General features: G+C 45.2%; 1 protein-coding gene across 4 annotated transcripts in view; it reads right to left on the reverse strand.

Annotated features, from left to right (window-relative positions):
• TSHZ1 (teashirt zinc finger homeobox 1) overlaps positions 1-13,675 on the reverse strand; it is a 79,302-nt gene that overhangs the window by 42,263 nt on the left and 23,364 nt on the right. Inside the window, exon 2 of one of the 4 annotated variants that reach the window (XM_037988011.2) lies at positions 2,530-2,702. The exons of the other annotated variants lie outside the window; for them this stretch is intronic. The gene's annotated coding sequence lies outside the window, so the exon portion shown is untranslated. The remainder of the gene's footprint in view (positions 1-2,529; positions 2,703-13,675) is intronic. 4 annotated transcript variants of the gene reach the window in all.

Raw genomic sequence — 13,675 nt, forward strand, 5'->3', positions numbered from 1 at the left:
ATAAAATCTTTTGCTATCATCCTTTTCCACTAAAATGAACAGGAAGTAAAAAAAAAAAAAAAGTCTGAACATTTCAAATAAATACAGCAACAAGTACATTTAATGATAAGGTCACTGATATTTTTCACACTTCAAAAGAAGGACAAAGCTGTGCTTCTCTGCTGTAGGTGTGTGTGTGCTCACATACGTGTGTGTGACTGCTCCTCCGTCTCTCCCTTCTAATTCTACCTAATACAGAGAACCCTGGAAAAATTACAAAAATGGCTTCACCTCTGTCTATATCAGAAAATCACTTTACTGAAACAGCATTAAAAATGTAGGCACCAGTTCTCATAAGCAGAATGAGGGAAACAACGTTTTCCAAAATGAAATTTCAGGGAATCATTCTTTTCAAAGTAAGATAACTGAAGGGGCAAGGCAATTCACGCAACTGAATCTAGCATCTGTTTTAAGTCATAAAGGCCATTACATTTTGTGGGTTGTGCAATTTGCTGTTTAACCAACTTTCTACAAAAGCATGGTGAAATGGCATGTTTAAAACCAAGGGCAAAGGGACTCCACTCACTGTGGGAAGAGGCACAGCACCCCCTGCCAGGAGCAGTGGCCCTATGGGGTACCTCTCCCAGCAGCAGGCCCACCGCCTCGGCCCTGACCCCATGGCCCACTCCTGGCCATTCCACCTCCCGTTTCATCTGTCAGAAAACACTGGCATTTAGTGAAGGTGTACAGTCGATGGTGGGTTGATGCGGCGACTGAAAAGAAACTATAGGCTACGGCACTTCCAGTTCAGTGACCCTGGGTAGCAACGTCTACCAAATGCTCTTCCTGAACAGAAAATTATATCTGGGTGCCTCCATTTGCTAGAGCAAAAAGATTATTCAGAAATCATATATACCACCAAAACACTGCAGGCTCAAACTTGGAATAAATCCTCCACTCCCGCTCCCTCTACAACATTTTCAAGCAGGGCTTTAGTACTCCATTATTGTGAATGTTCTTTGGCCCACAGCAAAAAATATTGACAAAATTCTGCTTTTAAGACAGTTATTGTCTCTGTATACTTGATAGCAGCCTTCAGAAGTTCACCTGCTAGCATTAAATTCTTGAGTTTGGGTGAGAGGAGAGAAAATTTGCCACATCTCAAGCTCTTCTGCTGTAGCAGCAGCAAATCAAATTATTCTTTCAATTAAACTAGCTTTGTGCCTAAAAAGAAAAAAAGGCCACAGGCTTTCTTCCCCCACCCAGAGAACTGAAGCCATCACCCCTTTTTAAACCCCATGACTTGAGCATGATCTCCACGGCTTAGTATTCTTGGATAATGCAGCTCATAAAATTAAATCTACTCTCAGAGATTTCAGTTATCACTGTGTGCTCTGAGCTTGCAGGCAATCAACGGATCAAGAGTTCTGCATTGGGGTGCGTTTTTGATGGACCTGATATAGGGATATGGCTTCTCTCCCTCTCTCTCTCTCTCTCTCTCTCTCTCTCTCTCTCACCCACACACACACACACACACACACACACACACACACACACACACCAGAAACCAAAAACACCCCATCAGGGGTTAAACAGAGAGCCAGGGCCCCCATCGTCACCCCCACTGCCCTGAGATGAGAAGGGACGCTCTCCACCATGAAGCTCACAGCACTTCCTCACCTTTGCCATACACGTCAGCTACATTTTAGCACTAAGACAAGCCCTGAACAGTGCATGCATCTGGCCAATTTCCCTCCAAAGAACTGGAGCTGGTCTTTCGTAGGAACTGCCCAACTAACAAATGCTGTGTTGGACTCTCTTTTCAAAATGTCGGCTTTTAAGAAGCAAAACGTGAAGCGCGGGTCTTGGCTGAATCCACGCTGCTAAGGTAAAGGCACTTCGGTGCTGGTGACGTGCCTGGAAGGGCGGTGAGGTCGTGATTGTTGGGGAACAGGGGAAGCCCGCTCCCCTGGCACTTATTTGATTCAGAGCATTGTATTTGTAGAAGTCAGAGCCAAGTGCTAACCAAGATTTAACACTAAGACTAATCAGAACGACACTTAATGCAAGAAAACACAACTTTTTTTCTGTTACGGTACACACAGTGGGCATCCACTGAGAACTTGGCAACTTTTGTTAAGCACCATGATTACGAATAATTTACGACAGAAACTGACAGTGACTTTATCGTAAAGCTGTGGATGGAGAAATAGAAGAACACTCCAGGACCTGCCAGGATAAGACAACGACTTCCCGGATGTGAAACACAAAATCTGTCATTTGACTAAGCAAGTTTTATAGGGACAAAGGGGTACATTTGCTAAAATAAAATCAATCAGAACAAAACGAGAAACCAAAAATCTGGCAGTTTTAAAAATTCTGCATGCCTGCAGTGATTGCACGGAGACAGCCCACGTCTGGGGCGGCGGGCACCTTTTCCTTTTAAGAGAACTTCATAGGTTTAAAAATGGGACGCGCACAGCAGCATCATACAAACTAAGAAGATAATTTAAATACCAATTAAATAGTTAAAAATTAACACTGACATACCCTTAAAATTCCAGGGGTTCCTGTAAATGTCTTCACTTTAAAAAGAGGTATGCCTGCAGAGTCCAAGCTCCTGTTTGTTTCCATAGCTTCAGGTGGCACTGGCTATTTCTCACATCCAACTTCTAAAAATATCAATGTGGAGTTCACCTCCTCCATGCATTTTTCTTTTTTACCTGAAGGCAAAAAGTAAATCCGGTTTCTCTTCACAGATTGTGGGCCTGGTTTTAATTTGTGCAACAGTCCTTTTGATAACAGTGCCTAGTTAAAACATCCATTAAAAGTCTGCAGCAGGCATTTAATGGAAGGAAAATCTAATAGGGTTCCACTGCAACTTGTTCATTAACTTTTAAAAGAGTTCTCTCCTTCATTGTTCACAGAGAAAGATGGGACATGTGGGCAGAAAGAAGGAGGGAGAGACAGAGACATACAAGGGAGAGAGATGGGGGAAGGTGGAAAGAAAGAGAGGAGAGAGCGAAGAGAGAAACATTCACATATTTAGGGCTGGATTATAAATCTTTGAAAGGAATTTGGTCAAACAGTCGTGTTTTTCAGCCACCTGAACCAGCTCTCACTAAACCAAGACCTCCTTTTGTAACTATTATCCACTGTCTCAAGTCATAACAGGGAGACTCACAGGGAACCTCATCCCCCAGGAAACACGAGGAACCGAAGCTCAACGCTGCACTGAGCCTTCAGAGCACAGAATACCCAAAACACTTTATGCCAGGAAAAAGCAAGGACTGACTCAAGATTGGCAGAGCAATGACCACAAAGAAAGGCTCACCATCCCGGGGTTCTGGCCCAACCACACTGGAGAAAGCACACCTGGTCTACCTGCCAGAAGGCGGGCTCTGTCACTAGGCCAGCGCCTCCTCCACTGGCCAACAGAGGGCCACTGTCATATCAGTCTAGGTGACAGACCATGGGTTCACACATGGTTTTTCCAGCACAGGAATGCGCCACATCACGGAGAAATCATTGCATTTAAGAAATCATTGCATTTCTCAAAATGTCCAGGAGATTGCCTTGGAGAGGACAGACACTCAAAACTCGCTGTTGGAAGAATGAACCAGAATCCACTGGAGCTACACCACTTTATGGTGTGAATAACAACCTTACCCAGAGGTGATATAAAAGTCCAGCAAGAGTTAAAAGGGGCACAACCATGGAAGGGCCACCGACGGCAAAGGTCACCAGCCTTGGAATTTTCGGGGGTGCAAGGGAACCCAGAGCTCCAAGCACAATGCCTGTTCCCCTGACAGTGCAGTTCCACCACGCTGTCTTCGACCTGCTTTCCACTTGCTCCTTCCTGCTCCGATCTAGCTAGTCCAGCAACCTCATCCCCTTCCAACAATCTTTTTCCTAATATAAAGCCCCATACTTACCATAATACTGTTTCATGTATTAGAAATGTATCATGTATTTTTTATGATTTTTTATACTATTTCCAAGCTACATGGAGTTTGAGCAGCCTGGCCCCAGCTCTATTTTTTCCATAAGCCCTGTTCCTTCAGGATGTACATGTTGTGCTATAACTGAAAAGTCTGTACCAAGACCCTATTAATAATGTTGAGGAAAGGCAAAACTATCCAAGTTAAACTCAAAAGAGGACTACGCACACATAGTACATAAAAAAAATGTTGGACTCTCAGGCTAATTTAGGGTTGCTAAGTCAAAAGATTGATGTTACAGGTGAAAATACATGGTGCCTGTCATTCTCCTAAATCTGAACATTACTCAGCTAGTCCTACTGAATCCACTAACAAATGCCACAAGGAGGAGACCCTTTTCCAACTGCTGCTTACAATGACAAATCCACATTGATTCATCCTTCAAACCACACACAAGCTGCTGCTTCACAAAACCCCTGATCTCCTCATCTTCCCCACCCCACAGCCCACCCAGACAAGTAGCATCTTTCTGGGTTTTGACTCCCCATAACAAGTTATCTGGAATGTTCCCGTAACAACTATCACTTTCCACTTCATTAAGAGAGGTATACACGCACGTCTTTCTCCCCAGCAAGACTTGCAAGCTCACTGAGGGCAAGATCCATCCTGCTCATCACTGCATTTCTCAAAATGCCCAGGAGAATGCCTCGGAAATGACAGACACTCAACAATGGCTGTTGGAAGAATGAACTGGAAACCATCGGACCTACACCACTTTATGGTGTGAGTAACAACCTTACCCAGGGGTGATACAAAAGTCCAGGAAGAGTTAAAATGGGCCAGCCCAGGTAAGCCTGCAGTACCCTTCTTGTCCCCAACTGGCCTCAGAACCCCACAGAAAGGTGCCAGCCATGCTCCAGCTGCATCCCAGGCTGTGCTCTAGGTATCTGCACCCAGGACCTCTCTGATCTACCTCCAGACCTCACAAATCCCATCCCCTGGGCCTGTTCTCCTTCAGGACCACGGTACCCGCAGTGTGTGCACCTCAGGGACAGCAGAGTAACACGCAGGATAGAGCAATACACACTCACTAGGAGGCCCCTCTTGGGGTGGAGGAAGACAGAACTGGAAAGCAAAGAATTTCAAGACTCAGGACCCAAGGATATTAGGAACAGATCTGCTTCAAACTAATAAGTATAAGCTATGGAAATGCCACGCATTATGGCCATAAAATCCAAGCAACAATCAGCTAGTACCCTTCACCCAATGCTCTCCCACTTTAAGTCACCACTGCTCACTGCTGAACTGCCCACATCTCTGTCATCACCAAATCTAGTAACGACAGCTCTAATGATATTTACTCTACAAACACTGGACCCTATGCAGAAAAACTTCTCAGCTATATGATGTCTACAATGAATGTAGCAGACATCAGCTACCATTTTGTTTGAAGATGATATCCAAATCAATATGCCCAAATCAAACAAAAGAAATATTTTGCTAATGAGCTTCCAAATTTCATGGAAATGTATTCAGAATGACAAATGGTCCACCTATTTACTGACCTCTGTTTGCTTCACATGTACCAAGGAATCACAATAGTGCAAGTTTCTTGAGGATAAGCAATTGGGGACCTTTCTTCTGTGCCACCCTCCCCACCTGGTAAAGTGATAGGTTCCTTGCAGCTGCTGAGTAAGCGCCTGTAGGTGTGATGACTCCCTACTGGGACCAGCCAGTTCCTTCCTGTGTCACCGTGGGGCCAGCAATGGCCAAAGTCTAAACACCACGTGGTCAAGAGGATGCTCTGTTAGTTGCTTATTATCATCAATGATAAGTTGGGTTATCAACAACTATTGGTTATCAAACCAAATTAATGGCTGTTTTCTTGACAAAGTTTCCTGAGCACATCTGTGATTCAGAGTGGGTTACTTCTCTACCTCGTCCTCAATAAAGGCTGTTGCCCAAATGACAGGACATAACATAATTTTCTCCTTTGGTATCTGTCATGGGTTGAATAGTATCCTCGAAAATTCATATCCTCCCAGAACCTCACAATGTGACTTTGTTTGGAAATAGGGTCTTTGCAGATATAATTAGTTAAGCTGGGGTGAGGTCATACTAGATCAGGATGGGTCCTAAGTCCAAGGACTCGTGACCTTACGACAGAGAAGAGGACACACGGACAAGAAGGCAGACACATGAAGACCGAGGCAGCGACTGGAGTGATGCGCCACAAGCCAAGGACACCCAGGACTGCCGGGAGCTACCAGGAGCTGGAAGACGGGAGGAAGGATTCTCCTCTGGAGGCTTCAGAGGGAGGCTGGCCTTGCCAACACCTTGATCTCAGGCTTCTGGCCTCCAGCACTGAGAGAGAATAAATGTCTGTTGTTTTAACTATTGGTTTGTTTATGGTTTTAATTTGTACTTGTTTGTTATGAATTTCACTAAATAAGGAAGAAGTTGGCTAAAAGAACCATAAACAAAATGGAATAAACATTAGCAGCCCAGTTACAGAATGAAATGGCCAGCGTGGCCCTCCCCATCCATGGACAGCAACTCTCTCCCCAGGCTTCCTTGCCCACCTGCAGACACAGACACACACCCTGCCAACCCCCGGCCGGTGACTCCTTATGTGGAAGGGGAGACTTACCCGCCCCCATCAGCAGTGCAGCAAGTGGCCACCCAGATGGCACAGGAGAGCCAGGCCCCAGCCATGGTGCCATCTGAATTGCAAGCTCACAACAAGGCTACCAACCGCTTTCACAGGGGAGAGATAGCACAGCTCCTCTACTCCCAGAAACATGCCAGGACTGCAGGAGCAGACCCCCCGCCCACTCCGGACTCTGGACCCCACAAGCTGCAGAGCACTCGGGTGCATACTAGAGAGACGACCTACTTCCATGGGAATGTGTTTTGTTTGAAACTGTGCTCCCAGCACCCAAAACAGCACGTGCTCAATAAATACCTGTTGATTGATGATCGAAAACAAAATTGTCATGGAGCAGCCAACAGGCGAATGACTGATGGCCAGAAGATGTCATGAGGGCTCTGCTCGGGGTACAGGTACCCCAGCAGGTGCCCCCAGAGCCCAGCAGGTTAATTCATCTTCCTACACCAAACCACACACTTACAAATGACAAACACTCCCAAATGAGCCACGGTTCTGAATGCATTTAACTAAATAGCAGGTTTGACTGGCTGTTTAAAATTATTGAGTGATTCTTAAGATCAAAATTGAGTAGGTTTGTGTTTTCTAATGGTTGCAACATTGTGCAATGGGATCCTTTTGTTGAAGTACCTTATGGTACAGGAGAAGAGGAAACCCTCGTGCAGGGAGTGTCCATGCAGTCACAGGCACAGACCTAAGTGGAGGACCAACCAGAAGCATCAAAGGTGCTCATGGGCACCCCCATTGGGGAGGGGGACCAGCTGAGACAATATTGAAACAGGAACCTGTACTGCTGTTACGTGGAGAGAAAGAGTGCGCTCCAGGTGAGAGAAACCCACGGACTGAGATAATAAAATCTCAACTGTTCACAGCAAGGAAAGGCTCGTGGAGCACCTGGGGGCAGGACCCACTGCAGGACGCAGCACACAAGCAACCCAACCCTTTGGACACTCACAGGACCCTAGCCAGAAATTCTACACTTCACGTTATCTGTATAACTCACAAAAATGTCAAGCTTGGCCAAAGGAAAAAAAAAGGAGCAATGCCCTTTTTCTTTAAAAGCTGATTCACTATCCTTAAAATTTGTAAGATTCACTATCCTTAAAATTTCTAAGAAACATCACTTTCAGGGAGAAATTGACATCCTAAACCATGTGTAAGACAGAGAGACGGCAGCCTTTAAAACTAAATCTGTACTTAGTCAACGGTAAGCAAATTTTAGCTTTGCTTGTTAAAACTACAATTGACTTTTTAAAACGTTAAACTTTTCAAGGATAGTTATATTCCCTAAGGTTAAAAGGTCATAGTTTATCTTTGAAGGATAAATTCTATCACTGGGCTGAAGGAGGGGACATCAAACACTTTAATCCTATTTTTACCATATTCATCACATTCAACAAAAGCAGGGAAACAAATGACCACAACCCTGCCACACATGTTAAAAACATCAAGAAAGAGTTTTCCCGAAATGGTGAAAGCATGCTGGGCTGCCCCCAACACCCATCAGGTACCTCCTCGTATTCAACGCTTTCAGTTCACTGCTTCCAAAATAAATGTACGTGTCCTATCAGAGAAGAAGAAACCTAAAATCCTTTAGAAAAAAAGGGGACCAGGCATGGTGGCTCATGTCTATAATCCCAACACTTTGGGAGGCCGAGAAAGGAGAATGGCTTGAGGTCAGGAGTTTGAGACCAACCTGGGCAACAGAGCAAGACTCCGCCTCTACAAAACAAAATTTAAAAATTAGCTGAGTGTGGTAGGACACATCTGTAGTCCCAGCTACATGTGAGGCTGATGTGGGAGGATTCCTTGAGCACAGGAGTTCAGGGCTGCAGTGAGCCATGATTACGCCACTGCATTCCAGCCTGGACAACAGAGCCAGATCCAGTCTCTTAAAAAAACAAAGGACTGGGACTTTAATCTCACTCAAGGAGATATGTTCAAGAGGGTAAGGATGTTTTCATAACCAAGAGTTTAAAACAAAAATTTAATTTTGCAAATTAAACCAAGCACATGGTCAAGGTGTCTGTATTCTTCCACAATGAAATCATTATATAATTTCTTAAGAAATGCATTTGAGGCTCCCCTGAGATTTTAATCAAAATAAAATAAAATAAAAACGTTAACAGAGAAGTATCAACTACTCACATAACAAAGACAATTATCGTAGTAGACAGGGTCCTAAACAGAGGTGGATTTGCTTGACGCAGGTGAGGCCTCAGGGCCCCTGGCCTGCACTGGCCCTTCCAGAGCCCTGGAAGCCCACCCTGTGTCCATGTGGGCTTCCAGAATGTGCAGAACTATGGCGCTTTTGCTCTTCCTGGGCAGGGGAAGATGCTGCCACTGCCCCTCCCATCTCGGGTGGCCACATCCCAGCCCCCAAGCTTCTTTGCCCAGGCAGCGTCGTGGGCCTGCAGCCTTGTGCAGACTGCAGAGGGGAAGCTGGCCAGTGCGTGAGGCCAGGTATTTTGTGGACCCAGCCATCAGGAATAAACAACCACTTTCCATGACCCAGGCTAAAGGAATGACTGAATTACCTTCCTATGCAGCCAAACATGCAGGAAAACAGACGTGTCAGGCAACAAACTAACAATCAGGTTATTTTTCGAGATTCTGCCACATTTTCAGTTTTTTAAGATTTGCTCTTTTGTGATTTATTTCTCATACCAAACAAGCAGTCACTCCCATACTTCATCTTGCATTCATGATTTTGTACTTCTTTTCTTAAGAAGACACTTCCCCTCCCCCCCAATCCTAGTTCCTCCCCCAGCACTAAACCCTGCAGAAACACACAGACTTTTCTAGTCTTCATCCTGATGCCTTTACTGAGGGGCTCTTGGGGGAGGCAGAGCCTGGTCCCTGCCTTGGATAAGATCTTCTCAGTTAGTCTCACTCCAAGAACACACTCCCCCTGTACAGAAAACAAACCGGACATCATCCATGTCAATGCTTTTCCCAGATCACTGTGACTGCGTGTCCCAGTTTGCCAATTCTTAGTTATCTTGGAGCTTCCAAGGTACCCCACACGGGTGGCTACAGGCGCTGCCTACGACGACTCTGCTACACGTCTACACCTCGCTGATGGGAGTTCCATCACGAATCACAGTTGCCCGCGGCAGTTAGAGGGTGTCCAGAGAAACGAGTCTTAGTCTACGGGGCATGTCTGCACCCAGTAGCGTCCTGAGTGCCCACGGGGAAACTTCTGCTTCCATCTCTCACATGCAAGGCTGCAAATACGGCATGAACAAGAAGGTAGCTGAGGAGAGTTCTAAGCAAAGCATAAATCCATTTAAGAAGGCTTCAGTCAGCCAGGCGTGGTGGCTCACGCTTGTAATCCCAGCACTTTGGGAGGCCAAGGCAGGCGGATCACCTGAGGTGATCAGCCTGACCAACATGGAGAAACCCTGTCTCCATTAAAAATACAAAATTAGCCGGGCATGGTGGTGCACGCCTGTAATCCCAGCTACTCGGGAGGCTGAGGCAGGAGAATCGCTTGAACCCAGGAGGCAGAGGTTGTAGTGAGCTGTGATCGCGCCACTGTACTCCAGCTTGGGCAACAAGAATGAAACTCTGTCTCAAAAAAAAAAAAAAAGGAAAGAAGGCTTCAGTCTAATTCGTAAATGAGAGGCATGGTGAGTTATTCAGAATGAGGACTGTTTCCAAAAACATTTCTCACCCTTGAGCTTGATGTGAGCAAGGACACTCAGCCTCTCCTACAAATGCTTGGAGTCACTGGCAAGAGAAAAATGGAAACAAACAAACAAAAAAGGTGTGTACATATGTTTGCCTGTGTGTATATATGTATATACACATATATATGCATGCATGTAAGATATATGACTGTTCTTATTTTATTTTATTTTGAAGACAAGGTCCTCTGTTGCCCAGGCTGGAGTGCAGTGGCACAATCATGGCTCACTGCAGCCTCAACTTTACAGGCTCGAGCGATCCTCCCACCTCAGCCTCCTGAGTAGCTGGGACTACAGGCATGCACCACCACATCTGGCTCATTTTTGTATTTTTTGTAGATATGGGGTCTCGCCATGCTGCCCAGGCTAGTTTCTAACTCCTGACCTCAAGTGATCCACCCACCATTGCCTCCCAAAGTGCTAGGATTACAGGCATGAGCTACCGCACCCAGCCTGCCTGTTCTTATTTCATACATGGAACATGACAGCAACAGAAAGATTCACACCAAGGTACAGGAACCGCCCTGACACGCAACTCTCAGTCAAGAACAGATCTCAGGATCCTTTGGCTGAACTCACTGTTGACACGTCTGAAGAAACCGAGGCACAAACGGCCACCCAGAAGCTGCCTAGTGGAAAGGCCAGGGCTCGCGCAGCTACCCTGAATCCTAGCCCAGTGCTATTCCCCACCACAACAACCCGAGAAAAAGTCTAGAGAGACAGATGACAAAAATTAAAGCTGTAACAACCTATGGATGGTTTGGGAGGCCAAGGAGTCAGGCCTTCCTGGGCTTAACTGACATGACCATGTCTAACTCTATAACCTTATAACATCAACCTATGTACGCTATTTATAGAACCTTAAATTCCGTAAGCCTCACTCTGTAAATGAAGAGAATAATAAGATACCTATAAAACTGAAATTATATAACGCAAGTGGAGTGTGTCAGGAATATACTCAATTCGGCAGTTCTAAAATACTTAGTGAGCGCCTATCATTTGCCAGGCAGTACTGCTGGTGTTCCAGGCACTACCTGTACAGGCAATGAACAAAACGGACAAAACTCCTGTCCCCATGGAGTTTAAATTCCAAACTTCCTGCTGTTATTATTATTATAGCTATTATTATTATCAGATATCGGCACTGTGCAAGGGTACACTGAAAACAGAAGAATGCTACCGTTAATATTTATAAATGAATAATGAAAGTCATCCCTTAAATGTGTTTTATAACCTAAAAGGTGCCAATGCGACTTTGGGATGTGGTTAGAAGAGGTGCATCTGACAGCTGTTCATTTTCTTGCCCAGCCCCTTTCCTCCTAGTGAGAGGCACAAGGAAGATGCAGTTATAACGCGGTGTGATTTAAAGAAAGGGGAACCTCTTAGAATTGGGTCTGCCCAAAGAACCCCATCTACCTCCTGGGATGGCTCGTGGGAAGGTCAGGGGGAAGAACGGCCGAGACGCACACGCATGGTCAGGTGCGGAAAGATTTGGGAGGTACCCTTAGACACCGGCAGGGCTGCAGGGCAGCACCCCACAAATGTTACACACGCACGCCTCCTATCACGCAAGCTTGCTTGTTCAATGTGGGTGTGGAGGTGAGGCCTGAAATGCAGAACCTGAAGACAGCGAAAACAGTGTCAACGTCACAGCACAGGAGTGGCCTCCCCATCTCAGAATGGAAGAGCTGGCTGAAGAGCAGGAAGGAGCCGGACAGACGCTGGAGGAGGCAGAGGCCAGAGGCAGGTCGCTGCCGAACCATGGGGAGGCATGGAGGAGGAGACAGCGGAGATGAATTGGAAAATGGAGTTTTTGTTTCCCATATTCAGTCCTGATAACATTTATTTCATTGCTCAATGAAATTTTTACACGATGCATAATAAAATATTTCATATAAAGTTAATATTGATAACCACTTCAGTCTCCAAAATACTCTCGCTATACCGGGAGATCCATTACCTCAAGGACCTTCTTAGTTATTTTTCTTTGTCCTCGAACTGTCTAGAAACAAGCAAGTACTCAAAACAAGTATGTACTGGATAAATAAACCAATGAATGGGCCAGCAGTTGGAGAAATGAGCACATGAACTCCACGAGGGAGGAATCAGTCCCAGGTATTATCATCCCAATGTATAGTTGAGAAATTTAACAGTGAAAGAAAAGATGCGCTCTCTCTGCAGGCACAAAGCTGGGAAGTTGGATGTTGAGGTCAAGCCGCTGTAGGGTTCTTTACCCAACGGCATCAACGCACGACCAGCAGTCCCCCTGGAAGGTTCCGGAAAGGCAAGAATGAGCATAACGGACCCAACACCACATGTCAGGAAACCAAGGGGATTAAACGTTTAATGTCAATATTTATTTCTTATTTCACATCCCCGCCTTGGTTCCGAGAAGGATTTAAGGCAGCATGATTTATGCTCAGGAAGGCCGTGCTGATTAAACCCTCACATTCACGCGCAGGAGGTAATGCATGGAAACCTCTCACGACACGGGTGTGACACGCTGATGGCTCACAAGTCCCAGGAACCCTGGGGGCTGGGGTCTACGCCTTTACCACTGGAAGAAAAAAAAAAACAACTAATGATTATTACTCATCAAAAGCAGTTTTTCAATAGGCAAAATCTTTCGATGCGCTGGCTCTACTGAGAAAATGAAATAAAAGACACTGCGGTGCACCACAATATCTAAAATTTATTGTAAAACTCGTCTAAAATATCACAGAAACAATTTCTCCCTCGAGTGTTTTATGAACAGCAAATGGGAGGAGGAAAAATATTTTTACTGATACCCTTGAACTAAGTTTATAGAAATATGTATGTGTGAACATGTCATATTTAAGAGAGAAGTTAATAGAAATATCCAGAACCTCACAGCATTTTCTTAATTTGAGTTGGTAACCAACCAAATACCATAAAAACGCAATAATGAAGGCCATCTCATATACAAAAGATGCAAAATTTAATGGGGAAAAAAAAAAACCTTTCAAATAACCATGCAGAAGCCCTGGCAAAGCAGTTATTATTCCCAGAGCATCGCCACTATCCCATCCTCCGGAACTATATTTATTATGACTTATTAGATTTTGGAGCAATTGTCCTCTGAAGAGCACAAAATGCTGCAAAATATTATAACTTTTAAAACTGTGCAAAAACTTTACGAGGAACACTTCTAAAGCTAAAGTATCACTGAAAATTGCCAGAGGAGATGGCAGGGAGAGATAAGGAAGTGGATGGAAAGAAAGACACCAGGGAAAGGAAAAGAAGGAATTAAGGAGAGAGTCCCGGGTGGCCACAGGGAGAAGATGTGCAGGGAACCCACAATCCCACTTCCAAATAAAGGGCTCCCAGGCTGCCCTGTTTCCCTCTGGCCCACAGGCTCCGGTTCCAGCCATCGTGTA

Source organism: Chlorocebus sabaeus, chromosome 18 (genome assembly GCF_047675955.1).
Source record: "Chlorocebus sabaeus isolate Y175 chromosome 18, mChlSab1.0.hap1, whole genome shotgun sequence".
NCBI classification, from domain to species: domain Eukaryota; kingdom Metazoa; phylum Chordata; class Mammalia; order Primates; family Cercopithecidae; genus Chlorocebus; species Chlorocebus sabaeus.